Below are 17497 nucleotides of genomic sequence, written 5' to 3'. Positions count from 1 at the left end.
GATGCCATCCAACCATCTCATCCTCTGTTGTCCCCTTCTCTTTCCTGCCTTCAATCTTTCCCAGCAACAGGGTCTTTTCAAATGAGTCAGCTCTTCGCATCAGGTGGCCAAAGTATTTGAGTTTCAGCTTCAGCATCAGTCTTCCAATGAATATTCAGGCTGATTCCCTTTAGGGTTTACTGATTTGATCTTGCATTCCAAAGGACTCTCAAGAGTCTTCAACACCACAGTTCAAAAGCATCATCTAGTCCAGCATTTCACATGATGTACTCTGCATATACGTTAAATAAGCAGGGTGGCAATATACAGCCTTGATGTCATCCTTTCTCAATTTGGAACCAGTCTGTTGTTCCTTACAGGAGATCAAAAGTTATTTACGAAAGAACTTAGTTTATGGATACATTGAGAAAGTTGACATTATATGGACAATAATATTGTAAATATCTCACAATGTACAAAAATAAACCTTGAAGGGTTTATGTATTTAAATACCAAATTTAGAATTATAAGGGGAAGAGAGGAAATACCATCAGTCAATGTGAGAGAGGATTATGTTAGCTCTGGGGAAAAAAAAAGAAAACAAACTATATAGGGAAAACTTGCTGGGTTAAACAGTATCAAATTTAAAATTTTTCGCTCAAAAAATGAAAATAGATATGTCAAGTTCGGAAAAGTTATTGGCAAAATTTAAAACTTAGGGTAAATAATAACTCGAATTTTTATAAAGTTTGGATGCAAAACAAGAAAATAACAGGAAATCAAGAAAAACACGTACAATAAATGAACAGGAAAGTCACATAAGGGATGCAAATGTATGACAAGTGTATGACAAAAATACAATGAACAAATTAAAATTTTACAAACAAAGGGAGATCACTTTGCATTGTCATTTCCATAGAGTAGAAAGCTGACTAATGGTTGAGAAAGTGAAGAATAGGAAGCACCCCTGGGTGCTGCTTAGACTGTAAACCAACAGAGCCATTTCAAAAAGCATTTCAAAAAGCAATTAATAAGCATATTCCCCAGAGTAAAGAAACCACACCACTAGAGGTGTCATCTGTGCACGATATTGTCACAAATGGTCATAAGGTTTCCTTAGGGAGGATATTCTAAGGGAGCTGTTTATACAGATGATGCAGGGTAGATTTCAACCTGGCTATTTCTCAGTGCCAGGAGACAGTTCTCTCAGTCTCTCTATGAACAACTGGAGGTAGCTGTGCTGCCTTCTCTTTCTTTCATCACCCACATTCTCATCTTAGGCAGATTGTGATAGAAGTCGTAGGCAAATGACGTTTCTGTCACTAGTAGAATCTATATGTAACTGTGATGTATACATTTGACTACTAAACAGTCATATTTTGAAGCTTCATGTTATATTTACACATATTGGACTTGAATGCAAAATTAATCCATTTTATTTGCATATACTCACATACATAGATTGAAAAATCCAGTTTTAAATGGAAAATATCTTGTAAGAAATAATGCATGATTTATAGAAAAGCACACAACATATGTGCATATATATGTATGTGTACATATACATATAAGGCACATGCACACACATGTTAATATCATGTATATATAAACCCCCACTATTTTACTAGTTTCACACATATCTAAATAGGCCATAATGTAATAATTATATATGCATATATATAATGGTAATATATTTTATATATAATAATGTAATAATGCATATATAATCCATCTCAGTTGGCAGAGAAGGTCTAGAATCAATGATATGCCAATAGCAATAAGCATATCTCATGCTTAGAAAAATTATTGATGATGTTTATGAAAGACAATGCCAAAGACTATATTCAAGGGAGGGGCTACTGTAATGAAGTTTTTTGGTAGACATGAGTGTAGTTCTGGACACAATAAGGAAAAATAGGGATTTATAGTCAAGGGCAGGGGTTGCATGGTTGGAGTAAGGAGGGGCCTGGTGGATGGAAAGCTACTAAGTGAAAGTGTCTAGTTGCTCAGTTGTGTCTGGCTCTTTGCAATCCCATGGACTGTAGCCTCCAGGTTCCTCTGTCCATGGAATTCTCCAGGCAAAAACATTGGAGTGGGTAGCCATTCCCTTCTGCAGGAGATCTTCCTCCCTGGTCTTCCCCACTCAGCGATCTCCTGCATTCCAGGCAGATTTCTTTACCATCTAAGCCACCAGGGAGGGGCTAGAGTGATTCTTTGCTCTAAAAGGATTTTACCTGAGAGCAGGCCGGGGTGAGTAGGTGGTCAGACAAAGAGTAGGGGATTTTTGCTTAACTGAGTCTGCAGTATTCTTCCTAAACTGAAGTAACTGAGCCCCAGACTGGGCCCCTAGTTTAGTGTCTATTCAGAAAGAAGACTCAGTTTCACCATCTGAATAATGAAGGAATTGGTCTAGCTAATAGCTAACCTTGCTAGATGTGGTCTCTCTTTTTCTTTTTTTGTATTGGGTATCTACTTAATCAAGATGAGGTTAATATGAAATTAATCCCCTTAGAGAAACAAGATGTTGGAGAAGGATTCAACATGATATTTATTTTTCAGTGAAGGACACATTGACGGAGTTGTGGAATCTGACTGGGATTCAGAACTGGAAAAGTGTATATACATACATACTTCTAATCTCTACCTCTTAAGTTACTACAATACCACATGCTTTATTCATTTCAGAGGTCAATTTCTTTTTCTCTGTCCCAAGTACACACAGAATCCACACAGCGTTGACTCTGAATCTCATAGATCATTGAAAAGAATTGGTAAAAGAATGCTCTTTTTCTTCACAAATTCACTTATTCCAGTCACACAATTTGTCACCTTATTTTCCAAGTATGCCTGAGAGGCAACAGAAGGTGAAAACACCACAGGAAAAAACGAAATATGCCCTCAGAAGGAAGAAGGAATGTATAATGTATAACCACAGGAGGACTTAGATATTGAAAATATAAAGATTGAGAGTAGTTTGGATTTGAATGTGTAACATTTTTGTGACTTTTTTTCCTTCTAAAAAACAAATGTGTCATTTGCTGTACCCCCAAAAATGTATTGTATATTGCTTTCTATAATTCCAGTATGCAATCCTAATACCTTAGCACTGCAGGCCTAGATAATCAAACTCTATCTTTTGAAACTGAAGTCTCCACATAAAATAGAGAAAGAAAACCATATAATTGTTATGTGTATAATCCTTAAATATAAATCAGCTGGTATTCAAATGTACACCTCAAAATTATATGCTATGTAACTCTGTATACCATCTGCATCAATGCACAGATTTCCCATTCATAAAAATGGGAAAATTCAGAGTCTTTAATTGTGTTGAGGGGAGAAGAGAGAGAGATTCAATGATCTCACTGTGGATGGTTTACTTTACTTAGCTCATGTATCTTGGTTTTGTCGTGCTAACCCAAAGACTGTTGGGATTAAGAACACGGCCTCTTGGTTTTCTGCTGTGCAAGACATGTTTTGGGACCCTAATTTATTTGATTCCAAATTTCTCTCTAGTGAGCTGTTTCTAAGTATATACTTGAGACAGTGACATGTTTTATAAAGGGTTAGTAAAAACCTTTTGTACCTTCTGCAATTATTGTTTACTAATCTGTTATTTTTATGTCCATCCCCAGCTTTCCTGTGTCTTATTCCAATACTGGTTCTAAATACACGACAGAAGTGAGTTTCACATAACTGGCTGGAAATACCAACATCTTCATCTAAAAATTATTATGAGAATTAATTGTAGGATAATATAAAAATGCACTCAGAACAGCCCAGATTCACATTAGCACAACAAAAAAATTATGGATTAATGAACATTTACGATTTACCAAATTATATCCAGATCCTAACACATGGTACTCTCATGCACACATGCATATTCATACATACGATTTTTGTCACCATTTAAAATTCAGCATTTAAAACCTCCTTCTCTATTCCATTCCATTTTAATCAAGTCTATTTATTTGGAAGAGAAAAAGTCCATAAAAATTCACTCAAATAGTTGGTGTCTGACTGAAGGGTCAAGAGTATAAAATCATATACTGCAGCATTCTTCTTTCAAACACACACACACACACAACCACAGAGTTCTCTTTTTACCAGTCAGGTGTCTATTCAATGCTCCTCTCTAGATTTGGCTTTATTTTGTTTACCCTGTACCTTACCTTATATGTATTTGAATTCCCCTGGATCTGAGGCTAGTCTAGCATCTATCAGTCTTATTATCAGCCTAGCTTTTCACAACTACCTGTTTCCATGGGCATGTACATATGTGTGTGAGTATGTATAGGTGGATGCATGTAGCATTATTTAAAGGATTCTTTGGAAACTAAACATTTTTAAAATAAAAATTCTATAGGCAGATTGGGGAGGTAACAGCATGAACATTTTAAACACCTTTCTTCAGGTATAATTTCCATGCAAATTCCATAGTTAAAGAGTACAATTTAAATGTATAGCTGGATGGATTTTGACAAGTGTGTGTAGTCCTGAAATAAGCACCACAGTCAAGACTTAGAACACTTTCATTATAACGGAAAGTTCCATATTACCACTTTGCACTAAATTTTCACAACCACCCCATGCTCCAGGCAACCCCTGCTCTGTAATTTTTGGTAATTCTGATCTTTAGGTCTAGCTATACTACTAAATTATATACTCATAGCTCATTGTGGTTTTAATTTGATTTGTAATTCCCTAATTACTACTGATTTTGAACATCATTTTTATCTCCTTATTTTGCTTTTGTAATACATTCTTTGGCTAAATATGCTTTCAAGTTTTCTATCCATTATTTCAGTTCAGTTCAGCCACTTAGTCATGTCCGACACTATGCAACCCCATGGACTGCAGCACACCAAGCCTCTCTGTCCATCACCAACTCCCGGAGTTTACTCAAACTCATGTCCATTGAGTAGGTGATGCCATCCAACCATCTCATCCTCTGTCATCCCCTTCTCCTCCTGCCTTCAATCTTTCCCAGCATCAGGGTCTTTTCAAATGAGTCAGTTCTTTGAACGAGGTGGCCAAAGTATTGGGGTTTCAGCTTCAACATCAATCCTGCCAGTGAATATTCAGGACTGATTTCCTTTAGGATCGACTGGTTGGATCTCTTCACAGTCCAAGTCACTTTCAAGAGTCTTCTCCAACACCACAGTTCAAAAGCATCAATTCATCAAAGCACTCAGCTTTCTTTATAGTCCAACTCTCACATCCATACATGACTACTGGAAAAACCATAGCCTTGACTAGATGGACCTTTGTTGGCAAAGTAATATCTCTGCTTTTTAGTATGCTGTCTAGGTTGGTCATAACTTTTCTTCCAAGGAGTGAGCGTCTTTTAATTTCATGGCTGCAGTCACCATCTGCAGTGATTTTGGAGCCCCCCAAAATAAAGTCTGTCACTGTTTCCACTGTTTCCCCATCTATTTGCCATGAAGTGATGGGACAGATGCCATGATCTTAGTTTTCTGAATGTTGAGCTTTAAGCCAACTTTTTCACTCTCCTCTTTCACTTTCATCAAGAGGCTCTTTAGTTCTTCTTTACTTCCTGCAATAAGGGTGATGTCATCTGCATATCTGAGGTTATTAATATTTCTCCCAGCAATCTTGATTCCAGCTTGTGCTTCATCCAGTACTCTGCATATAAGTTAAATAAGGAGAGTGACAATATACAGCCTTGATGTACTCCTTTCCTGATTTGGAACCAGTCTGCTGTTCCATGTCCACCTCTAACTGTTGCATCTTGAACTGCGTACAGATTTCCCTGGAGGCAGGTTAGGTGGTCTGGTATCCCCATCTCTTTCAGAATTTTCCACAGTTTATTGTGATCCACACAGTCAAAGGCTTTGGCATAGTCAATAAAGCAGAAATAGATGTTTTTCTGGAACTCCTTTGCTTTTTCAATGATCCAGCGGATGTTGGCGATTTGATCTCTGGTTCCTCTGCCTTTTCTAAATCCAGCTTGAACATCTGGAAGTTCATGGTTCACATACTGTTGAAGCCTGGCTTGGAAAATTTTGAGCATTACTTTGCTAGCCTGTGAGATGAATGCAATTGTGTGGTAGTTTGAGCATTTTTTGGCATTGCTTCTTTGGGATTGGAATGAAAACTGACCTTTACCAGTCCTTATTATCTGGTTATTTTCCTTCTAGCAATCAACATTTTAAATCATACATATTTGACTGTAGTAATAGAACTATTTGAACAAAACAAACAAACAAACAAAAAACCGATGCATTGGCAATATTACCTTCCTTGCTTTTCAAACACTTTGCATTAAATATTTAATTAGACTTTCTTGGAGACCTGGCTTCAATCCCTGGGTCGGGAAGATCTCCAGGAGAAGGAAATGGCAACCCACTTCAGTATTGTTGCCTGGAAAATCCCAGGACGGAGGATCCTGGCAGGCTACAGTCCATGGGGTCGCAAAGAGTCGGACATGACTGAGCGACTTCATTTTCACTTTCACTTCAGAGTTTAAGTTTCATGATTCATTGAACACTGTTCCAGATGTTCATGGGGTACCATGGTGTGGGGTTTGGGAATAGCAGGTTATATATTTTTATTGTTTTAAAGTGATAATTTTGCTGTAGTTAGTTATGCAGCAATAGAATACAAATTCGGTAGAAATAAAAGCAAAAATAAACAGTTGGGATCAAACTTATAACTCTGTGCAATAAAACCAAAAAACAATGCAAAATGACAACCTACAGACTAGGATAAAGTATCAAAATGATGCAACCATGAAGTGCTTAATTTCCAAAATACACAAATAGCTCATATAACTCAATAGCAAGAAACAAGCAACCGAATAAAAAATGGACAGAAATCCTAAACAGACACATTTCCAAAGAAGACACAGATGGCCGATAGGCACAAGAAAAGATGCTCAACATTGCTAATTATTAGAGTAATGTATTCAGAGCTATAATGAGATATTACTTCACAGTGTTTAGAATGGTCATTATCAAAAAGTCTACAAATAATAAATGCTGGAGAGGGTGTTGAGAAAAGGAAATTTCCTTACACTGTTGGTGGGAATGTAAATTAGTGCAGTCACTATGTAGAACAGTATGGAAGTTGCTTTAAAAAAATACTAAAAATAGAGTTATTATATGATCCAGAAAACATATAACTGGAAAATACAACAGCTCTAATTTGAGAAGATACAGGCACTGCAACATTCCTTGCAGCACTATTGACAATTGCCAAGATAAGGAAGCAACCTAAGAGACCATCAACAGCTGAATGGATAAAGAAGATGCAAAATACATACACTGGAGTGTTACTCAGCCATAAAAAAGAATGAAATAATGCCATTTGCAGCAGTATGGATGGACCTAGAGAGTATCATACTAAATGAAGTCAGTCAGAGGAAGACAAATATGTGATATCACATATTTGTGAAATCTAAAAAATAGTACAAATGAACTTATTTACAAAACAGAAACAGGCTCACAGACATAGAAACAAACTTATGGTTACCAAAGAGGAAGGAGGAAGAGGAATACATTGGGAGTAAGGGATTAACAGATGCATACAACCATATGGAAAATAGATAAACAACAGGGATTTATTGTATGGAACAGAGAAATATATTCAATATCTTATAATAAACTATAATGGAGAAGAACCATTTGCTGTACACTTAAAACTAACACAATATTATAAACCAACTATACTTCAATTAAAAAAAAAAATACAGGACTTCCCTGGTGGTCCAGTGGTTAAGAATCTGCCTGCCAATGCAGGAGTCACGGGTTCATTCCCAGGTCTGGGAAGATCCCACATGCCTCAGGGCAACTAAGCCTGAGTAGTACCACAAGTACTGAGCCTACACTCTAGAGCCTGTTACCCACAACTACTGAGATCACATGCCACAGCTACTGAAGCCTGCTCGCCCCAGACCCAATGCTCTCCAACAGGAGAAGCCACAGCAACAAGAAGCCCTGCAACTTGAAAGTAGACTTCACTTGCCACAGATAAAGAAAGCCCATACCCTGTAACAAAGACCCAGTGTAGCCAAAAATAAATAAGAAATTTTAAAGAATATGTTTATCATATAATAAATATATATATAATAAATTATTATTTAAATAATGCTGCTGCTGCTGCTGCTAAGTCACTTCAGTCGTGTCCGACTCTGTGCGACCCCATAGACCCCATAGACCACCAGGCTCCGCCGTCCCTGGGATTCTCCAGGCAAGAACACTGGAGTGGGTTGCCATTTCCTTCTCCAATGCATGAAAGTGAAAAGTGAAAGTGAAGTCACTCAGTCATGTCCGACTCCTAGCGACCCCATGGACTGCAGCCCACCAGGCCCCTCCATCCATGGGATTTTCCAGGCAAGAGTACTGGAGTGGGTTGCCATTGCCTTCTCTGGATTTAAATAATAAATATACTTAAAAGTTATTTTTTATATTTTTCAAGCCTTACCATCCTGTTGCAGCTACTCAACTCTGACCGTAGTGCAAAATCAGCCATAGACAATAGATAAGAATGTATGACTATATACCAATACAATTTTATTTACAAATAACATTGCAAATTTATTTAGCTCATGGGCCACAGTTTTCAGACTCCTAATCTAGCAAATCTAGGGGATTGTAAATAATAAGGAGTTTTTGCTTTCACCCAACAAAAACAGGATAAACCATTGGATGGCTTTACCATGGAGATAAATTGCTGAATTTACATTTCAAAGATCACTCTACCCAAGACTGTAATAGTGTATAAGAGAATGGAGTACATCAGAGTGCAAACCATAGAATAATTTGTTGGTAACTGCAGTTGAGAGATATTGTTAACAGGATGATTGTTAGAAGGGTGACAGAGATGGAAAGAGGTCAGTCTGTATGGGGGGGTGTGCACAGACATGCATAAACCTTCCATCAGGACAGAAGCTGTACATTTTTTTTGACATTTTCCTTTGTGTGAATAAACAGATTCTGCAACATCTGTAACATAATTCTAAAGAAAGAGGCAGAGTTTTATCTATGAGAATGGCATTGGAGTGATTAAATGATGATTTCCTGTACACAGTGGATTTATATGAGTTATAGGGAAGAGAATAGCTCTACTGACCGGGTGATTTAATGTTCTCTTCTAACAACTTGCAAAACATTATGAGATGGTGAGAATGATATCACCAGAGGCATTCTGAAACTGCTTGAAATTGATCACTACTAGACAATAGCTTCCTTTTCGCCTTGCCTATTCTCAGATAGTCGGCTGTTTGAAATAGCTATTTTTGAAAGCCTTTTTATTGGAATGGTTTCTTTTGCACTGAATGGTTGCTTAGCTAAAAAGCACCCAACCTAGAGAAAGACACATAGTAGGCATTAAGTAAATGTTAGTGGACTCAATCTCACTTGGCTGGAACAAAGTCATTTTTATATTAAGTCTGTGTTTAAAATATTAGAGCAAAGTCCAGGATTATGGTTAATACCAGATTATGTAGAGCCAACTTTTACTTTTCTTAATAAGGAAATTCAATTTTTTTTTTCACTTTTTATGTTGTATTGGGTATAGCCGATTAACAATGTTGTGATAGTTTCAGGTCAACAGGTGAAATTTTATTTATTTCTCCCTGCATCGCTTTCGTTTCCACATGTGCTGCTGGTCCACAGTTCATGCCTGAACACATTACCTGAGCCATTTCTCAGGATTGTGTTTTCAGCAAGCCACTGAGGGGTGAGGTTACATGTTCCTCAGGGACAAAGGTTTACAAAAAACCTGTTTGCTATAAAATCGTTGGTTTCTTAAGCTCAGTGTTCCCGTTCTGTGTTACAACCCTCTGTGTATGCAGACATCTGTCTAGATGTCCTGCTTGGGATTTTCAGGGCAAGTGGAATTGATACAAACATTTGGATACTCATGTGACTTACTGTATCTTTGATGAGATGTGATGAAGTTCTTTGTCTCTGACCAAACAGTTTCATGTGTTCTGCCAGCATCTATGAAAAAAGCATCAGGCTCAACTTAGTACTAAATTTTAAGTAGGGAATAATCAAATCCTAGCCATGAGAAAATGAATATTTTGCAAAAATATTCCATATTGAACACTTCTAATTATACACAGAGACTATTTGTAATTTATAATTATAAATATACACACACATACAGGCACACACACACATATGCATATGTGTCTGTTGAGCTTTATAACTTTATTAAAATTAATCATTGTGAAATTAAATAATTTTATTATGTTGCCATTTTCCCAAATATTTATGAAATAACATCAATGTTAATGATATAAATGATGATAGTACCTTTATTGCTTACAAGCACTTTTTCAAAGGTTGCTTTTGATCCTCAAACTTTAAGGTACGTGTGGTGAATATTATTAGTACAAATATACATGAAAACCTATTATTCAAAAGGTTTCTATAACTTTCTCAAATAATTGTAATAGTATAGGTTTAAAACCTACACTTATAATTTGAAATTGTCCATTCTAGATTGTTCAAAATATCATTCAAAATATAGTACACTAAAAAATAATTACTGCAAGATGATTTATTCAAAACATTTCTCCAGACTTATTGTATGACTTATACAGTATATACTGTGCATATGTGTGACTATAACAGAGAAATAAAAAAACTTTTGAACATAATACACAATATACTGAGGCTTCTCAGGTGGCCCTACTTGTAAAAGAACACGCCTGCCAGTGTTAGGAGATATAAGAGATTTGGGTTCGATCCCTGGGTAGAAAAGAGGAGGGTATGGCAACCCACTCCAATATGCTTGCTTGGAGAATCCCATGGATAGAGGAGCCTGGTGGGCTACAGTCCATAGAGTTGCAAAAAGCTGGACATGACTGAAGCAACTTAGCACGCATGCTCACACACACACACAGTATACTCAGGTGTGCTGAGGAAAATTGGTTGAGATGCCTGGTTCCCTTTTATAGTATCATCATATTAATTTTTGGTTATTAGATTCAAACATGTCTGTTGAAATGATTTGGGGAAACTAAAGTAGACTGTCAATGTCTGAGTTGGGGATAGAAAAGAGAATAGGGTAGGATCAGGATCAGAGCTGACTGAGAATCATAAACTCATACAGACAGCCAGGCATTAGAATCTCAGACTGAAGCAAACTTTGTTTTGCTTCCTTGCAAGAGAAAATTGTGCTTATTTAAAGTGCATATCAATCTATATATATATATTCATATGTAAATGGCAAAGCCCTGAATACTATGATTAAATTTGAGTAAACTCTGAATGATCTTTATCATGGAAGGCTTTGACTTCCTTCTTAACACACAGATAGGAATCCTCAATTGTTAAACTAAGAAGTGATTGAAGGAATAAGTTGATGTCTTGGTCAGAGGTGAATATTTGCCCATGTTTTAGTTCTTGGTGCTGAGTACAGTGCCCTCAGGGACAGCATGTCCACGCACACACAGGGTATAAAAAGACAAAGGAAATCAAGAGAAGCAAGATCGAAGAGGTCAAGGGGACTCATCTTGAAGATAATAGATGAGGGACTTCCCTGGTGGTCCAGGGGCTGCCTATGAGCTCCTAGTGCAGGGGGCCTGGGTTAGATATCTGGTCAGGGAACTAGATCCCACATGCTGCAACTAAGACCCAGCACAGCCAAATGAATAAATTAATACTTTTAAAAAGATAATTGATGAAGCAAGCACGAGCTTTAGACAATCTTTGGAAGAATTCATCTCAGACTATCAAAAGAAAACACAGAAAATAATTACAAAAATATTACTATAAGGCTTTAATTACAAGGTGAAAGGGAGAAGTAGAAATCAGGTAAGTGGGCTGGGCTAGGGAAGGCAAATAACACTGAAAATAAGAGGGGTTAAAGAAGAATTAAGGAAAAGGGAAGGAGAGAAGAGAAAGGCAGAGAAGGAGGCTGGGAAGAGGAGAGGGAAAGAAAGAGAAAGGAAGGATGAGAAAGAGAGGAAAAAGGAAGGAAGAAGGGGGTCAAATTTATTCATTCTAGTTTCACTTTCTTCCCATATGATTAGTAACTCAACTAGATATTCTGTGTGAACCTTTCAGCAGGCAAGGAGGGGAGAAGAAGGCGTTTTTTTATACACTTGACCTAACCACGCCTGCTGTTTAACTGGCAGCCTCTGCATATTCCCCTGACAGCACCTGGAGAGGGTGCCTGTTGAACACCAAAAGGGCGGTGGGAAAATATGACATGTGACACCAGGGCAAGATCTGATCCTCAACAAATGAAATCTGTCAGCCATCTCCTCAAAGGCTGCCACCTTTCATATCCCTGCTTGGCTGAGCTAGCCTTTTAGAGAGACTTATTGTATTATTCAGCTGGCTTGATTTTCCTTTTTGTGACAACCCTCCCCTGGAGGCCATCCATCTCTTTACAATCTTGGAGAATGACTCTAACTGAGTGGTATTTCAGTGTAATTTATAGCTCTCTATTGTAAACACAAATATGGGTTATATCTTAGCACTGGAAAGAATGCTAATGGCCAGTCTTGGGTCACTATTATTTTGGATGAAATTAGTACCGGAACACTTAAGGAATTTAGATGGGCACACTGAATGGAGATGAAAGGAAGAACAAAAAACAAGCAAACACACACCCAGAAGGAAAAACGGAAAGATTAAGTTCCAGTTTTCTATGGGTGTTAATTAGTTTTGTATTCATAAACTTCACAGGGAGCTAGAAGGAATGTATAAAGTAAGCTATAATTCAAACTTATTAGCAAAGTTGTAGAAAACAGCAGCCAGAATTGTGATACTTTTAAAAATACAACAAACCCTAAAATGTCCCTGATTCCTTTGAACGACTCAAAACTACTAAATATTTCAATTACTTTACTTCCCTAGTGAACCAGTGGCTAAGAATCTGCCTGCCAGTGCAGCGGATGCTGGATCCATCCCTGGAATGGGAAGATTCCACGTGCCTCAGGGAACTAAGCCCGTGGGTGCTACAACTGCTGACCCCACGGTAGCAACAATAGAAGCCACAGCAATGAGAAGCCCACACAGGGCGACGAGAGAAAGCCCACTGGCATCAGTGCAAGACCCACCCAGTGCAGCCAAAAAAATAAATAAATGAACTAAAATAACATTAAAAAAATTCCAATTCGCCCCAAATTCAGCTATAATTTGAACAGCCAAAACAATCGTGAAAAACAAATTCAAGGGCTTCCAGTACCTGATTTTAAGACCTTTCCTAACAGCATGGTAATTCAGAAAGTATGGGCGGCAGAGGTAGACCCCTGCTCCACTCCAGCATGCTTATCTTTCTGTGGTTTCTCTTCGCTCCTGGAGTAGCTTGGCTCCTGACGCTGGGACCCCCATCTCTGCCACTAGCCTGGGGTCCACTTGCCCTACCCCTCCCCACAGTACTTAGTACGCAGATGGGGCACCCTGCCCATCTCTGCAAAATAAACATGGTACCTGTTTAGGAATACACCATCAGGATCACTTGATTTGCAACAAAGTCACCAACTTAGTCCGAAGTGGAAAGCGAAGTCTTACCAATAAATGATACGGAACTGCTGTTGAGTAGATAACTAAGTGCAATATTTCTGGCTCATAAAATATGATTAACTTCAACATATTATCAATTGAACCAACTGTTAATATCAGGAGCATCCGTAACGCCTCCCCCATCATTGCCAACATTTGGTACTGTCTGCCTCGCCCCTCTGGCCTTTCGGGTAGTGGGCAGGTGTACCACGCTGTGATTTCCATAAGCTTTTCCTAAGGAGGCTGATCACCTTTCCCGGACGCATTAGCCCTTTGAATCTCCACTTGTGTGAAGTGCTGTCAAGTATTATACCCTTTTTTCTATTGGGTCATTCATCATTTCCTTAGGGATTCATCAGAATTATTTTATGTATTCTGAATGTGAAATATTTAATGTGACCATTGTCCCTCATTCTATAGAAATGTTTGGTCATTCTGACAATGGAAATACAGAAAAGAGGCCAGGGTTAGCATGAGAAACACGACAATGACTGATAATAGTCTGCAGAGCAATGGGGAGTGGAATAGATTGAGAAAAACAAATGGCTATCTGGTTGTCTCGCTTTGCAGAAATACCTGCCTACAGTTTTGTTGTCAGAGCTGCTTCAGGTCTTTGCTCACAGCCCTCCAAACCCCACCTTTAGCTAGAGTTAACACAAATCTTTAAAGGGTAAAGAGGTAAGAAAGGAAGCAACAAACAACAAAAACCAGCTGGCATCAAGATGGCAATGGAGCTGACCTCCAACAGACCCTGAGTCTCATTATAAGTTCTTTTTACTATATTAGCATATTAGATGTCACACCTACCAGCTGCTGCTACTAGACACTAAGGACCAAAACATAGAAAGTGGGTGGCACCTTACTCCCTGGAAAAAGCCCTGTCCCTTCCCCAAAGACCAGTGCGTAAGCCTACCCATTATTGCTCAGTCACTCAGTTGTGTCCAGCTCTTTGAGACCCTCATGGACTGAAGCCAACCAGACTCCTTTGTCCATGGAATTTTCCAGGCAAGAATACTGGAGTGGGTTGTCATAGCCTCAGGCCTTCTCCCTTTGTTCTTACATTTTAAAATTAAATCCGTCTTGCCACATGGGCAAGATGTTGATCTGTGAAAATAGTTCCTGCTTCTCCATTCCTTAGCTACTGAATAAAGCTTATGCTGTGTTGATCTTAGTTTAGGTTTTGTTATTCGGTGGCTCAAACCTGAAGGGAAAAAGAACCCCTCCTACACTGCTCCTGAAGGAGGCAAGAAAGACTTGGCCAGGCTATGGCCCCACAGCAGAGTCTCTATGACTTTAATCCAGTAATAATTGGACATTTGCAAAGTCTGAACAAAAGTAACTGTTACAGGGCTTCCTGGTGGTCCAGTGGTTAAGAATCCACCTGCCATTGCAGGTGACACAGGCTTAATCCCTGGTCTGGGAAGACTCCGCCTGCCGAGGGACAACTAAGCCCATACACCGCAACTACTGAAGCCCACCTGCCCTAGAGCCCGTGCGGCACAACGAGAAGTCACCACAATGAGAAGGCCAAGCACAGCAAGAGAGACCCAGTGAGCCAAAAATGAATTTAAAAGTGAACTACTATTACCGCTGCCCACCAATCAGTCAAGACTGAATGGCTTTCTCACCTTGTTTGTAGATTTTACCGTTATAGTCTACAGCCCATTTGCCCCAACGGTGGGGCTCACTTTGTAAAACCTGGTTGGACAGGGTTTCCTTGGCTTGCAAACCCATTAAAGCCCTGCAGTTACTTTGCCTAACAGTAAAGTTGCCTCTCGGGCTTTTCTTTTCATTGACAACCCTCTTAACAGAGATTTTGAATACACTGAAGCTCTCAATTTTCATATAATGTGATACAGGCAACTGTTTTCTTCAACATTTAACACTTTTACTGTCCTGTTTAGAAAATCCTCTTCCTCTTCCAAAATCCTTGTCCTCTTCCAAAGAGGTAATGATGATCTCTTATGTATCCTCTGGGAGCTTCATTATTCTTTCTCATATGTAATTCTACAGTTAATATCTGGAATTCAATGTTTGTTTATAAAAAGCAAAGGAACTTACATGGGAGACTCATCCTTGTCCTCCTACCTTGAGAGGAGTAGGTCTCTGCACCCAGCCACCAGAATCTTAAAAGCTTACATGGCCGCTTTAACAGGGTTCAGTCAGATATTCAGTGCAGATGGTCTAAATAACACATCACTGTCTCAATAACACATCACGCTTTACTGTTAAACTGGCCACAGCTGTGGAAACCATGGGCTGAACTAATACATTTCAAAGGCAGGGTGTATGGAGCCTCTGCCTGAGCCCAAAGAGCAGGTTCACCCGAGGTCGTGTCCTGCCAACCACTCCTCCAACTGTGGCAAGCACTATGATGCATTAATACCTTTTTCTTTCTCCTTTGATTGTCCAACTGACCCAGCACAATTGATTTAAAACACTTTCCTCCCTTGCACTTCAGTATTATCTTTAGAGAATGCTAAAAGAGGCCAAAGGATTTCCCCGGTGGCTCAGTGGTGAAGAATCTGCCTGCCAATGCAGGAGATGTGGGTTCGATCCCTGGGTCAGGAAGATCCCTTGGAGGAGGAAATTGCAACCCACTCCAATATTCTTGCCTGGGGATCCCATGGACAGGGGAGCCTGGTAGGCTACAGTCCATGCAGTTGCAAAGAGTGGACATGACTGAGTGAGTATGAACTCATGCAAAAGAGGCCAGAAGGATACTGACTTCATATAAAGTGTGTATAGACATATGACTTTATCTAGATAAGGCAATGGCACCCCACTCCAGTACTCTTGCCTGGAAAATCCCATGGATGGAGGAGCCTGGTAGGCTGCAGTCCATGGGGTCGCTAAGAGTCGGACACGACTGAGCGACTTTACTTTCACTTTTCACTTTCATGCATTGGAGAAGGAAATGGCAACCCACTCCAGTGTTCTTGCCTGGAGAATCCCAGGGATGGGGGAGCCTGGTGGGCTGCCCTCTCTGGGGTCGCACAGAGTCGGACACGACTGAAGCGACTTAGCAGCAGCAGCAGCAGATAAAGTAAAATCCCATTGGATCATGAACCAAACATTAGTGCAACTTACTACATGTAAGTTATACTTCAATACAAAGATAATTTTTATGTATATTGATATTCATGTGATATTGGAAAAGATGCTTTAAGTTAATGATTTACATATCTTTCAGCTTTTTCAGGTTAGATCAGGTTAAACAAGGTGCTTCTAAATGGATTAAAAACAGGTTAAGTTAATAACAATTTGTTAAAGCTGTAAAAATTTTTGATGCACTTTCTAGACATTGAGAAAAGTAATGACTCCATTGATTAGAAAATAAATTTGCTTGCAAATCAGAAGGTTTTCAATGCTTTTTTTCCCCCAAAATTATAGGTATACATGATGGAGGTATCTACTGAGAGATCATTGAACATTTTTTTGGCGATAGAGGAGTATAAAATTTTTTAGTTAAAACTTGAAAGGGACTTGCCAAATTGAGTGATTTTACATGGCAAAACTTTCATTCCCTTCTTCTCATCTGTGTACATGAGTACTCAGGAATTATCTCTGTTTTAAAAAAAGGAAAATAAAAAATAGATTTAACTGGTGTTGGTTCCTGTCCCTTTCTACTAAGTAGAAATATTCTTCCATGAATATATGATTTACTTGATAAAAAAGTTCCTTTCATATAAAGAATCCAATTTAGCATAAATATATTTATATAATTGAGAAATATTTATACCAATATTTTTATATTAATTTCAATATAATATTAATTCATGGATGCTCAGTTATATCTGACTCTTTACGACCCTATGGACTTATAGCCCGGCAGGCTCCTCTGTCCATGGGATTCTCCAGGTAAAAATACTGGAGTGGATTGCCATGCCCTCCTTCAGGGGTCTTCCTCACCCAGGGATTGAACCCACATTTCTTGCATCTCCTGTCTTGGCAGGCAAGTTCTTTAGCACTAGCACCACCTGGGAAGCCCAATATTAATCCAATTGAGTTCAAATAGAGCCTTTTAG

At 38.7% G+C, this 17497-nt stretch overlaps 1 long non-coding RNA gene across 2 annotated transcripts in view; it reads right to left on the bottom strand.

Moving 5' to 3' along the window:
* LOC123330398 overlaps positions 1-15633 on the bottom strand; it is an 86477-nt gene extending 70844 nt beyond the window's left edge. For both annotated transcript variants that reach the window (XR_006546275.2, XR_006546276.2), the window contains exons 1-2: positions 15531-15633; positions 9879-9947 (exon numbers count right to left, since the gene is read on the bottom strand). This is a non-coding gene — a long non-coding RNA (uncharacterized LOC123330398). The remainder of the gene's footprint in view (positions 1-9878; positions 9948-15530) is intronic.
* Between the last annotated feature and the right edge of the window lie 1864 nt (positions 15634-17497).

This window comes from Bubalus bubalis, chromosome 18 (assembly GCF_019923935.1).
Source record: "Bubalus bubalis isolate 160015118507 breed Murrah chromosome 18, NDDB_SH_1, whole genome shotgun sequence".
NCBI classification, from domain to species: Eukaryota; Metazoa; Chordata; class Mammalia; order Artiodactyla; family Bovidae; genus Bubalus; species Bubalus bubalis.
Note: the sequence above shows the minus strand (reverse complement) of the source record. Positions and strands in the feature narration are given on the sequence as shown.